This window comes from Triturus cristatus, chromosome 8 (genome assembly GCF_964204655.1).
Source record: "Triturus cristatus chromosome 8, aTriCri1.1, whole genome shotgun sequence".
In the NCBI taxonomy this organism is placed as follows: Eukaryota; Metazoa; Chordata; class Amphibia; order Caudata; family Salamandridae; genus Triturus; species Triturus cristatus.
The window spans coordinates 293,270,577-293,291,237 of NC_140591.1; the positions used below are offsets into that span (position 1 = coordinate 293,270,577).

At 48.6% G+C, this 20,661-nt stretch overlaps 1 protein-coding gene across 3 annotated transcripts in view; it reads right to left on the minus strand.

Annotated features, from left to right (window-relative positions):
• CPAP (centrosome assembly and centriole elongation protein) overlaps nt 1-20,661 on the minus strand; it is a 521,976-nt gene that overhangs the window by 258,571 nt on the left and 242,744 nt on the right. The gene's annotated exons all lie outside the window — the stretch shown is intronic.

Sequence of the window (20,661 nt, forward strand, 5' to 3'; positions counted from 1 at the left end):
AGTCAAAAAATTCTTTTGGGTCCTGCTCACTCTCCGTCCAGATAAGTAGGGAGTCAATGTATCTGCCGTAGTACACTATATATTCGTGCCACCTTGCCCCCGAAGGGCCCCAGATATGCGCCGCCTCAAACCTTCCCATAAAGAGACAGGCAAAAAACAGCGCAAACCTGGAACCCATCGCTACTCCACAGCGTTGTTGAAACCACTCATGTTTGAATAAGAACACATTAAATTCTAGAATCATTTGAGACATCGTAATCAGCATTTCCGAATTTTCTAACAACTCCACCGGTCTTTTAGACAAAAAGTGTTCGAGTGTTTGATGTTAGTATACAGTGACACTACATCTAGTGTCTCTAAGGTCATGGATGGATCGCAATTGATGTCAGTAAGGATGTTCAAGATATGTTTCGTGTCTCTAACGTTGGAAGCTAGGTTGATCACGTACGGTTGTAGAAATGTGTCAACTATCTCGGAGATCTTTTCCGTAGGACCCCCTATTCCTGACACTATTGGCCTCCCTGGTGGCATGGTGGCGCTCTTATGAATTTTGGGGAGGGTTATATATACAGGGAAATATCGGTTTATCTACTGCAAGGTATCTATACTCGTCGTCATTTATGAGACCCTTAGCGTTCCATTTTTTTAGCTCAGAGTTAATGGTTCTATTAATTTCAAATATTGGGTTGTGAGTGATTTTCCTATAACAATCTTCATTAGATAACGGACTCATTAGTTCTGCTTCATACATGGCTGTATCCATCACTATAATGGCAGGCAGAAAGGACCTGAGCTAGTGTCAACATTTTGAACTTCTCCTTCCGGAGGAAGCGGTTGACGTCCCCGAGACACCAGAACCAGAAAGTAGTGGGAATAGCAACCACAACCTACTTCTGGGACAGGAACCTTGCTTGATGGCTCCCTTGGCCAAGAGAGCCATAGCTACCTGTTGGAGAAGGGCCAGATGATCCTCTGACATGCGATGGTACAGAGGTGGCATGGCTGGGGGGGTAGTCTTGAAAGGAAGGGAGTAGCCCTTTCAGACTATTTGCAAAACCCACCCGTCTGACGTGATGGTGCGCCAGTGGGGGAGGTGAGGGGGAATCCTGCCACCCACTGGTGATTGGTGGCCCTGAAAGGTCGGACTAGGAGGGTTTGGAGGCTGCTGCAGAGGGGTGGTGGTGGACTGGCCAGTTCACTGGTCCCTAGACCCCACGACAGTGGGTCCCATGTCCCCGGCCACGCAAGGGCTGAACAGCTTGCGCCAGCCTGTGGCTCTGGGCGGAACGTGACGGAGCAGCTCTCCCGTTGCCACGAAAAGGGCGAAAAGCAGACTGCGCAGGGCGGGTGGAGAGGCCCAGGGACTTGGCCGTACCCTGAGAGTCGTTATAGCGCTCTAGCACGTTGTCTGCTTTGTTGCTAAAAAGGCGACAGCCATCAAAGGGCATGTCCATAAGGGTAGCTTGGACATCCCCAGAAAAGCCAGTCGACCTCAGCCAGGCATAGCGTTGAAGGGCTACTCACGTTGAAATTGTCCTGCCTAGCGAGTCAGCGATGTCCAGCCCACATCGGATGGTAAACTTGGCTGCGTCTCTCCCCTCGGCAACTACACAGGAGAGCACGGCCCGGGCCTCCTCCGGGCACTGGGGAAGCACCTGCCCTACCGTATCCTACACAGAGTGGGTGTAACGGCCCAACAGAAATGCGGTGTTTACCGACCGCAGTCCCAAGCTGGAGGAAGAAAACATTTTCTTCCCAAGGCGGTCCAGCTTTTTGGATTCCCTATCAGGTGGTGCGTTAGGGAATGCGCCTTTGGACGTGGAGGCTTGGACCACCAAGCTCTCAGGGGTGGGGTGTTGGGAGAGGAAATTGGAGTCGCCCTGAGCCGGGCAGTGGGCAATCATCCTATCCACAGGAGCCTCGGTGTTGGGCCTGGACCAGGTGCCCAAAAGGATGTCGGTTAGGGCTTTATTAAACGGCAGCAAGGGCTCCGAAGAGCTCGCTGCCAGTTGAAGCACCTCTGTCAGGAGGTTAGTCCTGACCGCCACCATAGGTAGCTCGAGGTTGAGAGCCTCGGCCGCCCTACGCAACACCATAAACGCTCCCTAATCCATTGCCACGGTAGGAGGAGACAATATGCCAAGGTCTGGTGAGGTATCCAGACCATTGGCTTCCCCCAGCTCCTCTCTCCAGTTTGGTTCGTAACCCAACTGGTCAGTCAAAGGGTCTCCAGACCCCTCCCAGTCCTCCTCTGGCTGCCAATCTGGTCTGAAAGAACCAGGGTAGAACAGAGGCACAATAGTACCCGTCAGCCCCGGATCCGGCATCGGTGGACGTCAGTCTGGCTCCGTATCTACGTCGGGGGGAGGCCGGGGTCGACGCCGTCTGGGGACACAACCGGGGTTGGCTGCGGACGTGGTGCCGGTGGAATCGGCACCAGTGGAGGTGTTATGAGGTCGACCGGCGCCGATCCAGATCCAGGCCTGGATCTAAGGGGACCCTGCGGCGCCGGGGCCGAAGCCGCCAGCATTGAAGGTGCAGGGCCCCCAAGTGTATTTTCGGAGCCCGAAGGGACGCCGGCGGAGTCGGGGTGCCCAAAGATAGCATGCATCGCTTCGTAGATACTCCGAAGCTGGGCAGGGGTCGCTCCGGGTCCCGGAAACGGAGGGAAACTCCGAGTCGAGCCTTGAGGGTCCGCCCGCGGAGCCGTGGGAGGGGCACCACCCGCATCCCGGCCAACGGATGGGGAGCAGTCGAAGAGCGACAATGCTTCTTCAACTTCTTCTTGTGCTTCGACTTACCTGAGGAGTGCGAAGACTTCGAAGAGGTCTGGTGGCGGTGGCTCCGCGACCGGTCCCTCGACCTCCCTCGCGACAGGGACCTTGAACGGCACGGAGCCGACTGTCGGGCCTCGAGAAGCTTTCGGGAACGCTCCCGCAAAGACTTCGGATTCATGGCCCGGCAGTGGGAAGACGACTTGGAGTCGTGGTCGTGGCAAAACAGGCACACGCGGTGCAGATTCGTCACCGACATCAACCGTCGGCAGGAGCCACAAGCCTTGAAACTGGGCATCCCTACGCGCACCAGAAGTTGAGGACTCAAAACGCTGTTGACAAAAGCCGATCAAGAAAGTCAGTCAAAAAGTGACTGGAGGTACCGCTCTCTCCAGATCTGCGCTGGCTGTCGTGGAAAAAGAAAGAACTGACGTCAGCGAGCTAGGGTGGTGTCTGAGTAGCTGCTGCGACATCATCCCGGCGACTACGACGAACACGGAGCCACCGACGCCACCTTTCGACGCGCAGTAGTACTGCTGACGAAAAAATTCTCCGGATCCAGTCTGACGCCTGGGGGTAATTCACAAGGTAAGGAATCTATAACCAATTGTCTCTTTCAGATAACGTCTATTTCATAGCAGTCATTTTTGGAATATACTTTTTCTAACAAAAATGGTCTGCACATTTTGATCCAGTCAGACCTAGAAATGTAATGAGAGCTCCGCTTTTGGATCAAATTTGTGCACCCCTGCTTCATGTTAGGGGAATGTAGAAATGGAAAAAAGGCCAGAAGTGAAAAAATGTTTGCCAACGTACAAAGAAAACATTAATTTACTTGTAGACACCTTATCCTTTTAAAGCAGTGTACAGCAAGTCTGCCAGAAATGCCTGTAACTCCCCTTCTTAGCTGATGTTATAATCAGTCAGTCAAATTCACTTTATTCAATTATTCAAAATCATAAAAGCATGTTAAAATACCCAACACATACAAAACATATAAAATCCATCATTAATAAAAACACAGTTCTAAAAATTCAGCAATAAAATATAAAATACATAATGTAAAAAGGGAGAATCCATTATACAGAGAAATGAGCAATTAAGATTTAGTTTATTTTTCTCCTAGCTCTAACTGCTGCAACTATGAAACTAGATATATTTAAAAAGTTCCCAAGGGCTATTCAGCATTTGTAGATATGGTAAGGCTGGTCTTACCTGCACAAAGCCCTTATCTTTTAAAATTGGAAAGATAAAACTCGTCTGAATCTGCAGGTAGTGGTCACAAAACATTACAAAATGCAGAGTATCTTGCCTCGAAAAACTATCACAAGAACAGGGTCCCAGACCCTCTGACTTGTTCCAGCCCAGGGGTTCAGGCAATAAAAAGTGTAAAAGGTTAAACCTAACCCTCGTCAAGAGAAAGCGATGACGAGGCTTAGTGACTATGTCCAAATAAGGCTCCATCAGAAAAGAAGTTTTTAAAATCTGATGAGCAAGGACTGTTTTTGATAGCTCTATTACCTCTCTTTCTGCGGATGCTAAACGCAAAACGAAGTCTTTGCCCACCCCAGATCTTTTTTACACATTATTTCAGGGTTGTCAAAGACCTCTGGGTGACCTAGCACCCTTGCTATGCTGCTCACATGACTAAACCATGGAATACTGCTAGCCCTGTCTAGTGTGATGCAATCACGAATGATCTCTTGGTTCAGCACTAATTCTGGGTTACACCAGATCGAAATCCATTTAAGAAAAGGGGCCATTTTAAATAAGTCAGAACCATAACCAACCCCCAGTTCTTCATGGACTGTATACGAAGGCGGGGTTGAGAGTAGACTTCTTAAAAACTTGTTTTCCACCATTTGAAGTTCTATGCAATTATTTTCCCCCATATATCGGATCCATAATTTGCAATGGCAATACACTTGGCTTTGTAGATCTGTATCATTGCCTTCATTGGTTTGGCACCCAACCTTCTGGCAAAATCAAGTAACGCACCTGAGGAGCGTGCCATGGCAATTTTCTTTGCCCTTCTCTGCAGGGCACAGGAACACCTCTCGTCGAATAAAACTCCTACGTACGGAAATGAAGAGACCCTGGTTATTTCAATTACGTCACAACTAAACATCTTAATTTTGCTAGGCCTTTCTCCCATGCTCATGACATGTGACTTGGAAAATCTTACATCTAGGTTCAGGGAACCCACAAAATCGGTAAAGGAGGATAGAAAACACTGGATCCTCAGCGCAGTACGTGCCAATAGGGCCGCATCGTCTGCATAAAGTAATGCAGATATCAAACGGTTCCCCACATGAGGGTTATCCCTGCAGGCGCTACACAAAACCAAATCTAGATTATTGATGTAGGGGTGAATAACAGAGGAGTCAGGATACAGCCCTGTCTGACTCCTCTAGTGACATCAATCCTTTGCATTAAATTACCCATTTGGTCAAACCCTACTGCTGCAGATAAGTCCCTATGCATATCAGACAAAAAGTACACGACGTTCTTAGCCATACCCATTGCTAACAACAGATCCCAAAGGTTTGATCTATTTACTCGGTCAAACGCCGAGGATAGGTCCATAAACGCAAGGTGTAGGGTCCCTTTTTTTGCTACAGTGTATTTCCCTATTAATAAGTATAGATTAAGGCACTAATCCAGGGTGCTTCTGCCCTTCCTAAATCCATATTGGAGATTAGACAAAATGCCACGTTCATTGATTCAGCCGAATAACCTGTTGAGGACCACTCTCCCCATCACCTTAATCGCAGAATCAATCAGTGATATGGGCCTGTAACACCCTGGGTCCCCTCTATCACCCTTTCTAAAAACTGGAAAAATGGTTGATGTCGACCAAGACTTAGGCATTCCCGTTTCACATACTGTATTTAAAACATTAGCCAATAACTTAGCCCATAAGGAAATATCTGATTTAAAAAGGTTGACAGGAACCCCGTCAGGGCCTGGGGCTTTACTGCCCGTCATTTGGGCTATGGCTACAGCCACTTCATGTTCAGAGAAGTTTCAACTGTATACACCAGTTAAACACGTGGGTCCTGTGTTTGCCTGATCGTACGGACCGCTATAGAGGAGTATGAAATGATTAAACCATGATTCTTCTGGGACGTTACATTCAAAATTACTCTCCGGACCAGACAAAAAAGGTCTATTTACAATCTCCTTAATTTGGCGCTGTTCTTGATCACATCGACAGACGACAGATCCTCACAGGCCTCTTGTTTAACTTCCAGTTTACGTATGTGCCGGACCCGATTATACTCTGCCCTTGCCCTAGCTATTAAATTTCTGTTCCGAATTTTTTCTTTCACGGCACGTAATAATTTCTGATGGGCAATAGTACAATTATGGTCGAACCACCTCTCTTCCTTGTGAGTGCCCTCTTTTTTGGGTAAGGAGAGGGCACTGGCTATCTGCTTACAGTATTAAAGGCTATGACAATCACTGCTCCCCCTGAGAACTATCTTGACAGATAGCAATCTCATTCCCTACAGTGTTTAGCCGGTCACTTAAAAAATGGTCTAGTACCACCTTGCCCATTTCAATCTGCGGCCTTGGTCCCTAGTTTTTATCTTAGGAGCCAGGTTCCCTGGTTCTAACACTGCTGTGTTCTTCAAACACCCTCTCAAACTAAAATAAATTGGGTTGTGGTCGCTATAGTGAGACCATCTAGCAGTATAGTCCAAACAAGGGAAATTAGGGTCGTATTAACAAATATAAAATCAATAGTGGAAAACAACCCTCTACCCTTAATAGAAGGGATGCCCTCACCAACTTTCAGAATATAATGGGAGGGCCAACCCAAAGTCAGCTAAAAAAACTCTAAATATCCCCCTTGAGGAGAATGTTCAAAATGAGTCTGTGCACTACTTCCTGGCCCATGTTCATCGAAAACCTGACACCTTTTATTGCACAAGTGAATGTTAAAATCGCCTAATAGAATAATCGAATACTGACTAACTTGATTCTCCCTGTATAGATCTAAAAAGTCGTTAAGTCTACATAAATGTTCATTTGTAAATACCTTATCAAATGAATTATAAAAGTGCCACGCTTCGGGAGTGGACGTCTAGAGCCATTACCGAGGCGGAGACACTGTTTCACGGGGGACAGCTCCGGCCATACCGACAGCTCATGTGCGCATATGACCTACCCCCTGGGCAGTTTCTGATTCACCGACAACTCCTTGGCTGCTACCGACCATACTCCGATCTCGCACTAGGGGAACCTCCCACCCACCCTGTTCTACACTCAATCTTGCGAATGGGATCCGGTCGCCATCTCACCACATGGCTATACAAATCAATCAGGGAACTGGCACCCCCACTGCTGGGATCTCTCCGGGTCCTCTGGGAGGAGGAAGCGGGGCGATCGTTTCATGATAACGAGTGGGACAGAGCGATAGAGTTCCCCAAAAAAGTTTCCAGGAACGCTCGGTTCAAAAACATACAATTTCACATCCTACATAGGGCATACCTAACGCCTGCGCGCCTCCAATGTTTTTTCCCCGACACGACCTTCCTTTGCCCTCGCTGTCAGGCAGGAGACGCAGACTTTTCCCACATGTTCTGGACCTGCCCGGGCATTCAGACCTACTGGTCATTTATCCACACGACGCTCAGGGATCTCACCGGACTGTCCCACCTGACTACTTGGGATGGCTGTGCGCTCGGTATTCTGGGAGGGAGGAAACGACACAAAATACCAATGCGCTTTGTTTTCCTAGCCCACCTACTGGCCAAACGCTGTATAGCCATGCACTGGCGGGCCCCATCAGGTCCTCCGATCGCGGCATGGGTGGGGGCGGTTCTCAAATGGGCGGCGGCCGAGGAGGACACAATCAGGGAGGAGGAAGCCAAAGGTATGCGTAAGGTCCCAATCTCCCTAGAATGGGCGCTCCTGCTGCACCAATTTAGGCAGTCCCAGACTCCAGAGACCCCAGTGGCTGCCTTACACGCCCCAAGCGCCACACAACCTCACACCGCACAGGCTCCCGAGATAGGAGACCCCCCTCCACAACCCTCCGCGGTCCCCTTGGATGCATCGGGTCTGGCCCCCCCTGTGGGAACGCTCCACAGCAACCCATAGCAGCCCGCATACACACTCCCTCCTAGGCGAATGGTAGCTGCATGATGGAGTAGGCAATAGCGGACTCATAGTATACGCCTCACCCCAACGCTAAGCACCCCATGACACCCCCCCACTTCAGTTCTCCCCCCTAGTTTTTCTTTCACTGGCACAGACCTGCTATACCGCAGACCGCATTCACGCCAACCACGATGTAAATGTAATCCTGCAATCACTGATGGTCTACCCCACTGCGTACATGTTGCAGACATTGATGTGAAACATGATAAATGTACGTCTATATAACTAAATGCCAATAAAAAGAATTTTCAAAAAAAAAAATCAAATGAATTATAAAAGTTGAGAACGAGTATTCTATAAGCACCCGGAGGGTTAATCTCTTTTTCTTTTATTTAGGATATTTTCTTTTTTTTAGGATTTTTTTTTTATTCACGCGGAGGGTTAATCTCAACTGCTAAACAGTTCACGGACCATGTATCTAATATTCGGTGACTACCCTTCAATTTTAGGGAAATCAATGTTAATAGGCCACCCCTCACGCGGCCCGCACCGGAGGGCTGAGCAGCCTCCACATAGGAGGTATAACCATTCAGCCAGAGAACACTTTCAGACTCCCATGTTTCCTGAAAGCCCAGCATGTCATATTCCCTCACCAGATCAATCCACTCTGGGTCATCACTCTTAGTCTTGAGGCCGGCTAAATTTCAACGAAGAATATTCAGGATATCTGCCCCGCTTTCAATAACCCTTATCAAGGTGCTCAAACTAGGGGAATCCTGACTCAGGGGCCTCCGAACCAGTAAAGCCTTATCCTGACTTAGGGGATTCTGAGCCGATGTGTTCTTACAACTGGATAGTCAGTCATTGGCATCCAAACCACTCAGTGGGGAAAATCTATTAGTTGAATCCAATTTGTTCCCCTAATGCCTCAAACTTGGGGGAATCTGAGGTGCTAACATACTTGTGGGTTGTAGATTTGGGGTCTGATTGAGCGCGTGGTTCTGTCTAGACAGGAGCATACTGCCCTGCCCCATATGTGACCTTTCTAAGGGATAGCTACACCGCAATGTTAAATTCTTGGCTTTGTTTCTCATGGGTGGACGATAGGAAAAACCTAAGGGAAGCGCTCTGATCACGCCCATCCCAGAGATGCCAGGCTCGTTAAACAGTAAACTAGCTACATTAGCCCAGTTAAAATTAATAACAACACAATCTCCCTCAACAGACTTCTCATCCTGACCAGACCAACCCACGCGTCTAGCCATGATAATATGTGACGCGGCTTCAACCCCACCTTCCGGGGCCTTTGAACACCAATGCTTAACCTTGTTAATCAGTCCAACTGGGAACTCATTTATGTTATCATTCAAACATGGGACCCCTACCAGCACTGCTACCAAGGGAGTGGCCTCCAGGGGTAGGTGAAGCCTACATTTATTTTCCTGTACATGTGGGGAATGATTAAGCTGTGCTCTACTGGCAGAGTTTGCTGACAATTCGGACTGCAGTTGCGGCCCTATAAGACTATGCTGAGCGCAGGGAAGTGACTTATCATTGTTAATGGGTAAGTTATTGGGATCAGATGTAAAAATCCCATGATTGGTAGCAAGGATTTGGGCCTTGATGGACGGTCCTGCTTGTGAATGACCTGTAATTACTTGGTCCCTCAAATTCACCTTACATTGAGCAGAGTTGTCAATCCTACCGTCATTATAAGACCTCATTATATTTAGGTGATCGTCTATTGAGGATAATTTAGTCAACATAGCCTTGAATACATTTTTAAAAGAATCTGTTAGGCCCTCTTTAATGCCCCACAAAAGTCTCAAGGTGCGAATAAATGGCATTTTCCACAACAGTACCAAGATGGGTTTTGAACCAGTCTTCATTCCCCAAAGGTCCACTAGTCCCCCAGTAATGAATATGCTACTTACCAGTATGCATCTGTTCTTGGCATGTAGGGCTGCTGACATTCATATCTGTGCATAGATCGCCGCCTAGTGTTGGGTCCGGATGTTTGCACGTTGGTGTCCTGGAAGAGTCTTCGAAGTATCCTGGGATAGGTGACTCCTCCACTGGACTACAGTGCGCATGGGCATCCTCTCCATCCTCAGATTGTTTTTCGCCATTGTGGCAGTGATGGAGTAGATACAGAAAGTGATGACCATGCTTACAGTAATTCTGAGAGCTGCAGCTGCTACAGGCGCCGGGGAGGAGGGAGGGCGATATGAATGTCAGCAGCCCTACATGCCAAGAACAGATGCATACTGGTAAGTAGCATATTCAGTTCGAGGCATATGGGCTGCTGAATTCACATCTGTGCATAGAATACATAGCAGTACCTCCTATTAGCGGCGGCTACCAGTGCCAGCTGCAGCGGTCTGAAAAAGAGTTTTGAGAACAGCCTGTCCTACAGCTGCCTGCTGTTTTGATTGCACATCTACACAATAGTGTTTGGTAAATGTGTGTGTAGTGGACCAGGTGGCTGCTCTACAGATATCATGCAAAGGGATGTTTCCCAGGAAAGCCATGGAGGCCCCTAACTTACGTGTTGAGTGGGCTCGTGGGGGAATCGTTAATGTGCGTTTAGCCTTTTGATAGCAAATTTGAATACATTTAACGATCCATCTGGCTATACCTGCTTTGGAGATAGCGTTACCTTTGTGGTGTGGGGCAAAGGCAACGAAAAGTTGTTTTGTTTTCCTAAAGATCTTAGTCCTGTCGATATAGTACATGAGGGCTCTCTTCACATCTAGTGTATGGAGTGCTCTTTCTGCGACAGTTTGTGGGTTTTGAAAGAAAACAGGCAGTTCAATAGTTTGATTCATGTGGAACTGCGATATCACCTTGGGCATGAATTTGGGGTTGGTACGTAGTACGACCCTGTTGGCGTGAACCTGTATAAATGGCTCTTGAACGGTTAGTGCCTGGAGTTCACTAACTATCCTCAAAGAAGTGATCGCTACTAGGAAAGCTACTTTCCAGGTAAGGAATTGAATCTCGCATGAGTGTAGAGGTTCAAAGGGTGGACCCATCAGGCGTGTGAGGACCAGGTTGAGGTTCCACATTGGAGCCAGTGGGTGGCTTGGAGGAATTACTCGTTTGAGTCCTTCCAAGAATGCTTTGATGGCAGGCACTCTGAATAAAGAGAGGTGCTGCCTGTTCTGGAGATAGGCTGATATTGCGGTCAAATGGACACGTATAGAGGTGTACGCCAGATTGCATCGGTATAGGTGTAAGAGGTAACAAATTATGTTTTGGATGGATGCGTCTAGCGGGTTAATGTCATTATTATTGCAATAAATGACGAACCTCTTCCATTTGGCTGCATAGCAAGCTCTGGTAGTGGGTCTTCTAGCTTCCTTAATGATGTCCATACAGTCAGGTGGCAGGTTTAGGTAGCCAAACTCTAGGACTTCAGGAGCCAGATTGCCAGGTTCAGCTGTTGCGGATCTGGGTGCTGAATCTCTCCATGGTTCTGCGTCAAATGCGCGGGTTTGATCCGCAGCCTTTGATGCGGCACCACGGAAAGTTCGAGAAAAGTGGTGTACCATGGCTGGCGTGCCCACGTTGGAGCAACCAGGATGAGTGTCAGTGAGTGTTGTCTAAGTTTGCGAGCCACCAGCGGTATCAATGGCGCTGGGGGAAAAGCGTACGCAAATCTGCCGGACCAGTTCATCCATATCGCATTGCCCTGCGACTGCGGAAACCTGGCGGCAAAGCTTTGGCATTTTGCGTTTTCGCTTGTGGCGAATAGGTCTATCTCTGGATGACCCCACTGTTGGAAGTACGGTTGGAGTACTGACGGATGTAGCTCCCACTCATGCATCTGGTGGCTGTGTCTGCTGAGCAGATCCGCCATCTGGTTGTCCTTGCCGGGGAGGTGTTCCGCCATGAGGAATATGTTCCTCTGAATGGCCCACTTCCACATGCTCTGAGCCAGATGAGACAACTGTGGAGAGTGTGTTCCTCCCTGCTTCTGTATGTAGTACATGGCGGTCATGTTGTCCGTCCGGATCAACACGACTTTGTTGCACAAGTGTACTTTGAATGCTTTCATAGCCAGGAAGATTGCCATCAGTTCTAGAAGGTTGATGTGCATCTTCTTTTGTTGTGTTGTCCATAGTCCCTGCACTGTGTAGTTGAGTACATGAGCTCCCCATCCCTGGAGAGACGCGTCCGCTGTCAGTATTATCTGTGGAACAGGCTCTTGGAATGGTCGGCCCTTGCAAAGGTTTTGTGGATTCCACCAATGCAGAGAGTTGTATGCCCGACCGCTCACCAACACTAGGTCTTTTAATTGCCGTGAGCCTGATTCCATTGACGTGCTAAGCACTCCTGAAGCGGGCGCATATGTAGTCTCGCGTGTGGGACTATGAAAATGCAGGAGGCCATCATGCCTATCAACTGCATGAACACTCTCGCAGGAAGGGAGTGTTGGGGTTTGAACTTGGAAATCAGCATTTGCATGCTGTTGATTCTCACTAAATTTGGCTGAGCTGTGGCCGCCAGAGTGTCTATGGTCGCACCTAGGTACTGTTGTACGTGTGCGGGTTGGAGATGGGATTTTGGGTAATTTAGTGAGAACCCCAGACTGTGAAGGAGGTGAATGGTGCGGGACATGTGGCTGGCACATTGCTGGGCTGACTTTGCTTGAACAAGCCAGTCGTCCAGGTAAGGGTAGACGTGTATGTGCTGCCTCCGTAGATGTGCAGCCACAGTAGCTAGGCACTTTGTGAAAACTCTGGGTGCTGTTGTCACGCCGAAGGGAAGGACTTTGAATTGGTAGTGCTGCCCCTGAACAGTGAACCTGAGGTATTTTTTGTGTGAGGGGTGAATGGGTATGTAGAAATACGCATCTTTGAGGTCCAGTGTGGCCAGGAAGTCTCCCTGCTTGAGCAGCGGGAGGACTTGCTGTAGGGTAAGCATGTGGAAATGCTCGGAGAGAATGTAGCGGTTGAGGGGTCTCAGGTCTAGTATAGGTCTGAGTGACCCGTCCTTTTTCGGTATTAAAAAGTACAGGGAGTACACCCCCGTACCTTGCTCGTGGACGGGTACGACCTCTATTGCGCCTTTTAGTAGCATACTGAGCACTTCCTGCTGTAAGAGCGTTAAGTGCTCTGAGGACATAGGACGGTGTTTTGGAGGTATTGTGGGTGGAGTTGAGGTTAATTCTAGGCAGTAACCGTGTTTGACAATATCTTTGACCCACCTGTCCGTGGTGATGGAGTTCCACGTGGACAGGAACCTTTGTAGCCTTCCCCCGACAGGTGTTATGTGGTCGGGAGGAAGGGAGAGGGCGTCACTGTTTGTTCTTGGGGGAGGACCTGGTGTTGCCGTATCCGCGTCCTCTGCCCTTTGTGCTTGAGCCACGATATCCACCCCGGGTGTTTTTATCGTAGGAACTTTGTGTGTTTCCCTTGTTGTAGGTTTGCTGTGACCCCTGTCCTCTACCTGCTCCTCTATTTCCGGGGCGACGAAAGGAGCCGCTCCGAAAGGACTGCGTTTGGAGAGCCCCCATGGACTTTGCAGTGTCTGTGTCCTTTTTTTATTTTCTCTAGGGTGGTGTCAACCTCTGGCCCGAATAAGTAGTCGGGGTTGACAGGCTGGTTGAGGATGTTATTTTGTACCTCAGGTTTGAATCCAGAGATTCGTAACCAGGCGTGTCGTCGCAACATGACGCTAGTGTTTATGGCTCTGGCAGCTGTATCCGCGGCATCCAGTGCACACTTAATGGATGCGTTTGTGAGGAGTTGTCCCTCCCTGATGAGGATCTCTGCTCCCTCTTTGAATTGGTCAGGGAGATTTTGGAGTAATGTTTCTAATGTGTCGTAGTGTGCTCGATCGTAGCGAGCGAGGAGCGCCTGAGTATTGGCAATACGCCATATGTTAGCTGCTTGGGCCGCAACCCGTTTGCCGGAGGTCTCTAGCACCTTGGACTCTTTGTCCGGGGGAGGAGCGTCCCCTGTCGTTTGCGAGTGTGCCCGTTTGCGTGCATTCGCAACTACTATGGAATCCAGAGGTAACTGGCCTCTAATGTAGGTAGGGTCCCCAGGCGCCGACCTGTATTTCTTGTCGATCCTGGGGTTTATTACTCTTGCCCTGGTGGGTTCTTTGAAGATGTCCTTTGCTGGTTTGAGGACACCTTTCAACATGGGTAGAGTTTTTATATTCCTTTCTGAGGATGCGAAAGTATCCATGAGAAAGTCGTCCTCGACGGTGTCAGAGTGGAGTTGCACACCATGATTGGCCGCAGCAGGTTCAATGAGGGCGTTGAATGCGGCAGTGTCCTCTGTGGGAGACGTTTTCGCTCCATATAGTTGCGGGTCCTGCGTATCCATAGGTGCACCCGAGTCTACAGGGTCATCCCAAGCTTGGTCAGGGTCCTGTTGGCCTTCAGGGTCCATCTCTCCGGGGTAGGGGACATGGTCACTTATGTAGTCCTCCAAAACGTCTGTTTCGGAGTGTGTGGGAGAGAAGGACTGTGGATCTTGGTAAGAGGAATGGAGAGGTTCGTAAAGAACTGGTTCCGAAGCCACTGGCAGCTTTTTCTTAAGCGGGATCCGGTAGGAGTCCAAAGCTGGCTCGGAAGTTATTCTCCTCTTGTGGAGCATCATTCTGCCGGTGTCGGCGTAGATGATGTGTGATGGTGACGTCTCTGCAGGAGAGCGTTCGGCAGGCGTGATCGTGGTGTGGGTGACACGTGTTCTGATTTGGAACAGTTTTGGGGCCGTGGATGGCGGCAGGCCAAAAGTGATGTTGGATGGTGCCGGAGAGGCTGTTGGAGCTTTTATCGGCTCGGAGCCTGAAGTGTCCTGGAGGACTGCCTTGTGTTTGATGCGTTGCAAGGACGCAGCAACTGGCCGCACCTGGAGCGCCATCGGTTCTGTGGCGCCGACCGGTTCTGTAGAGGCGGGCGTGGACGTCTTCGGCGCCACTGGGTCATCGAGTCGAGGAGCGGTAGTAGCCGTCGACGTCGTCGATGATTGTGCCTTTGGTGGTGCTGTCGCAGCGGTGTGAGACGCAGCAGCCAGTTTGACCTTTGTGGTCGGAGCCAATTGTTTCGGTGCCGGGAGCCGAGTAGGTTTGGCGGCACCGAAGGTCTTTTTCCGTGTGTCGGCGCCGACGTCGGCTGCTGCAAGCTCGGCACCGAAGTCTCGTTTGGTGCGGTCGGTGCCGACGGGTTTGGCTGGCGTCGAAGGTGTGGTGGGCTTCGATCCGACCAGCGCCACTTTTGGTTTCGGTTTTTGATGAACCAATACAGCTTTCGGTTTCGGTTTCGAAGAAGGGAAACCAGCCGTTTTGGGTAGTAATGGCTGCCGCTGAATGTCCGAGGCCGGGCCAGAGGGCGGGGCCGAAGAACTGCGGGATAGGTCTTGGGTAAGGCCCGAAGGCGATCCCTCGACCGGAGCCATAGACTGGCGCACTGGGATATTCTCAGTCTGTACGGGTAGGCCTTGCTCGTCACCGGAGCTACTCTCTTCGGCCCCTAAGGCCTCATCGTAGTCTCCTACCTCGGTGTCGGCTTCATCTCTGTGAAAGAGTCGTTCTTCGATGTCTTCCGACCCGGAGTCGTGTTCGGAAGCGGGGCTGGAGGGTAGGTTCTCCACGTCTTCGACATCTTCGTCCTCGGCCCTGAAGATGTTGGTCGGGGCCGGTGCCGCTTGCTGCGCTTCGAGTCTTGCTGCTCGTCGATTCCGGAGAGTCTTCTTGGATCGGAATCGGGCACAGGCCATACATGTGGACTCGTCGTGATCCGGTGAAAGGCATTTGTTGCACACCGGGTGGACGTCGACATGGGGATATTTCGCATTGCATACAGGACACCGCTTGAATGGTGTCCTCGATTCCATCGTCGATGTCGGGTCGATGGTCGGGTAAGATGCGAAAAATTTGTTCTTGAAGTTAGTAAACTAACAAAGATACTATCGATACCGATCGGGAACAGTACCGACGCGAACTAAAGGCCTTTTGGCCTGGAAAAAGTTTTTCCTAACTTGAGTCAAGATAAGCACATCCGAACCCAATGGCGGAAAAAAACAATCTGAGGATGCCCATGCGCACTGTAGTCCAGGGGAGGAGTCACCTATCCCAGGATACTTCGAAGACTCTTCCAGGACAACAACGTGCAAACATCCGGACCCAACACTAGGCGGCGATCTATGCACAGATATGAATTCAGCAGCCCACATGCCTCGAACGAGAATGAACGATATTCGCCCCCAGTTTCAGACCCTTTCTACGTTTCTTCTTCGGTATAGCCCCCGTTAGGGCACGGGGTACTGCTCCTCCCTGCCTTCCCACAGTAGAAGTCCCGCTACCGCGGATAGCAGGCTGAGTGTCATAAAGCACGTCCGGAGTTATTGCCTTCGTGTCCCCGGACTCTGAGACAGAGTTAACACCGTTTGACATGGATGCCACATTTTCACTTTGCGACACCCCAGGGGGGCTCTGTAGGACCTTGTCCAGTGTGCTTCCCCCCTATGATCAACTGCTCCTCAACAAGATGAATTTCCTCATTTAATGCCCCACAGCTGTCCTCAGATAACAAAAAATAATGGAGGCACAGTTTCTGGGTATTTTAGCTTTCACTTTCGCCCCGTCAGAGTTAGGAGGTAATTTACGCTTACCCATAGTAGGTTACGGACGACAGAGACCTGGCCCAAGATGCACGGCCAAGAGGGTTGGCCCAGCCCAGCCACGACCTGTCGCAGACGGGCGCCGATGGGCCCGCCCATGGCCCGGGCTTTGCCCGGGTACGCCCGCGCACTTCCCACGCTGCGGGAGCCTGCAGCAATACTTAAAGCGCCTCCGGGCGCGGTATCATGTCGGCGGTGACGGTGGCCACAGAGGAGGCTGGGACTGGTAGTCCTTGTCCCCCTCCTCTTCCCTTTGCTTGTTATAGTCACCAGGAAAAAATAATTTTGTGAGGTACCTTGCATCTAAGCTGTACAAAGGCCCCAATGGTGAGGGCATCCAATGTGCCAACACCAACATGAGGTCCCAGGGCACATTAATATAAGGCACAGAAGGACATTTGTCAACTAAATAGTTTTAGAAACAAAACAAACAAGCACTGGCATAGCCAATAGGTCTCGCTTTTGGGACCTTATAAGTGTTTAGCCATGCAACAATTGCATAACTAAATACTTATAAGGTCCCAAAAGCGAGACCTATTGGCTATGTAATGCTTTTTTCTGTTTATTACTGCTCTGTAGTAATGGCGCCGCACGGGTACCACCATTACTACATAGAAGTAATAAACAGGAAAAAAAAAGCGAAGAGAACATCAAAGCGGCCGTGCGGCTGTGAAAGTAAAAGTGATCGTGATTGCGATCAAACATCAAAGCGGCCGTGAAAGTGAGGCTCGGGCGCCCGCGCACTGTAGCTCTAGGCTACAGTGGTAGCACTTTTTTGAGCCCTCACAAAATGTCTCGCCAGACCAGCGCATGCGCTGGGTCAGGCGAGACCTAAAAAGGCTTCTGAGCGGTAGGACCTTCGATATGGAGTCAGTAAACCAAACACCTAGAAGGGACCCTGTGCGTAAATATCTCAAAACTCTGGAGGTTCCAGGAACTGATAAGGAACATCACAGCTCTAGAATCAAAAAATGGGCCCACTCACATCAAACTTAAGATTTACTTAGGTTCCCATACATAAAATGCTTTACACATTGAAAGATGACTAATAAACTGTAACTTCTCTAACCCGTTTTCTCCTCAGTCTTATACGTTACGTCCGTCGTACATCTTCCATCTCCAGTGGTTTACCAACAAGGCCTCTGCTCGCAGTAACTGCACACTGCTGCTGGCTGGCTGTTGCGGCGACATGCGGCTTTCTGAAAATCCATCTCAACATGACATTCAGCTGCTGCAGTGTCTCTGCACAATTCTGGGCTTTCTGCAGCTTATGCTGCGATGCAAGAGTGAATAGATTAGTTTGTAGTCCAGTTTCCAAATGATTGCGGCAGATTTGACCAATGGCTTCTCTCGCATGACGATGCAAGGCGTAGCCTCAAAGTACACAAACCCCTTTCAAATGCCCCTTCCAGTTAGCTGGGAGGTGCCGTTTTCTATTAAACTAAGTTCGTCTGATGGAAGGAAATGGAAAAATACAGGAACTACATCTGTCGCCCAGTAAGTAACAAGAGCGAATGCCCAACAACCAAAAAACACCGTGATAGCTACTGGTTACCGGTGTAACATTTTCGTCTTTAGTGGCAGACAGAACTTTCCGAACTTCTCCATCAGAGAACTATATTGGTGACATCATATCCGCTATTCCATCACCAAAGCAACACTTACAAACAGCGCTTACAACCATGAAAAGTAGCAAAAATTGACTATACTGTTAACTCAATTCCAATTCAATAAAAGTGTATTTCAGTTTCTAAAAAGAATTAGAACCATGAAACACCAACATATATATATACGCATCATGCAAGTAATGTAAATGCAAAATAAATCGTTTTAAATTCATCAATACTAACTCCTTATATGGGGCATTGGTGCACACTGGTGGACAGCTTCTTGGCACTTGGAAGCGATATTAACAGCCAACTCACTAATGCACCCCACGGTGAGCTGAATGCTTTCTGCTGAGACATGGTGCGACGGTCAGCTCATGCATTTAATTTCCGCAAGGCAGACTCATCCTTCCATCCAAGGTAGTCAAAGGGAGTACCATTAAATTGCATATTATTAGCATCTGCTATTTCTTAGTAATGGAAGAGGTGCGGTATGGGGCATTACATACATTTAATCCATCGTTTGTTGTAGCTGGAGTGCAACATGACATCCATTCATTTTTTAATTTTTCTTGTTGTAAATGGGGCTGCGGTGTGAAAACAGCAACATTCACAGCGAATACCTAACACCAGAATACATCATGTCGTCTTGCACATAGAGGGCATAATTAGGAAGGGAGTGACGCGGCAGTAATTGGAAAAATCGAGTGCATTCCGCTGGAAACGACGTTAGTAAGAATGATGGGGCCGCTAGATCGTTTACTGAGCAATCCAGCTCGCGGCCCCAGCCCTGTCAGCCAGGCCCACGGCACCCACATTTGGTGGATGTTGGTCACCGGGGAGATTTTTCGTAAATTCCCTTTTATGATTTCCCAGGCCTCTAAATGCACACCTCCAAAGAAACATGGCGTCAGCCTTTACAGTTCATGCGCTGAAGCGTGACAGTATTTCAAAACAGGAGTTTTATGGCTCTTTTTTATTCAACTAGATTGGTGTTTTACAAAACAGAAAGATGAAAGGATAACGTGGCATTCTAGTTAGCGTTTTGCAGTTTGAAGGAAAAAGGTAAACATCCATTTGCTAGTTCGGATCACGAACACATGGCAATTTGGTGGGCTTGCTGCGCCACATAAGCAAAGTGCACAGAGGACAAGGTTACTGTGTCACTGCGCTAAGTAGTGAAGTAAGTGCAGAGGTATAATGCAATCACAATAAATGCGCCACTCCACTCCAGTGAATGTATGTAATTGTATAGAAAAAGAAAGCGTGCCAGGCAGTGTTTGCATCTTTGGGTGAAACTGAAACACACGGCCGTGCGGCCGCAAAAGTGAAAGTCATCCCGGTAAAGCGCGGCGCGCGCGTCCACGCACATGCACTGTAGCTTTAGGCTGGCCTGGTAGCACTTTTTGGAGCCCTCGCAAAATGTCTCGCCAGACCAGTGCATTCGCTGGGTCAGGCGAGACCTAAAAAACGACATATCAAACAGAGAAGATGCATCATGTTTCCTAACAAAAAAAACAACAAAAAAGATAAGATAAGACCTGCAGATTATTTGCCAAACTGTAAAGAAGAATACAGTAATTAAAATAATGAAGCTCTTTGAGCTCTGATCACACCACCTACAGAACCAGGACCACCTGTAATTATGTCTTGGGATCTTTTGTCTTGCACGCAAAATGTCTGCATCAGGAGATATAAAGCCCAGCAAACCTCAAAGGTTCATGCACCATACATGCAAATGAAGTCTTCTCAAATGCAAGTACAAGAGTAAAGTAATCAGGAACAATTCATTTCAGGTTGATTTTGGTGTTCGTTCTTGCTCTCCCTCCTTCACAACTGAGAATGTCTGGGGAAAAAGCTACCCCAAAGTATATTGATACTTTAAAGGTATTGTAAATGGATGAAGTGCAAACATCCCCTACCCATGCACTGGTCTCTCTCTACATATGCTTCACACACTGTTCCAACCAAATGTTCAAGTTTTGTCTATACTCTATGGCGGAAGCACAGCAAAGGTTTAGCATGGAAATAGTTGGGAGAGCGCTATGAAAAAGGTAGGAGAGCAACTTCCTTACTCTACATCTTGCAGGGAGATGGACCCATTGATAATGCTTAAAACAGGCATGAGGACAAACACATTTGCTGCAATGAGTACATATATGCCTTTGGAAAGCCACTAATGTGATCTTGGCTGTGGGAGAATAACCATAAAGTCTCTGGAGGTGGCTGAACTCTTCTTGTGTCCTAAACGTCCAGTATACACAAGAATGTCCAATTTCCAAGATAAGTCTTTACTATTGCTTGTTGAAGCCCACTACAAGTGCTGGAAGTATGCAAATGCAATCACTCTTTCCAAGTAAAACTTAATGGACCAGGAATCATCCAAGTTATATTCAGTGTTCTGATCCAAGAATCAAGACTGTTTGGTTGAAACAACAGAAGAGAGATTTTCTGATGAAGATGAAATTCTATCAACACCTTAAATTTAGGATTGTTTTCTGCACCACATTGTCTTGATGGGAAGCTAAATAT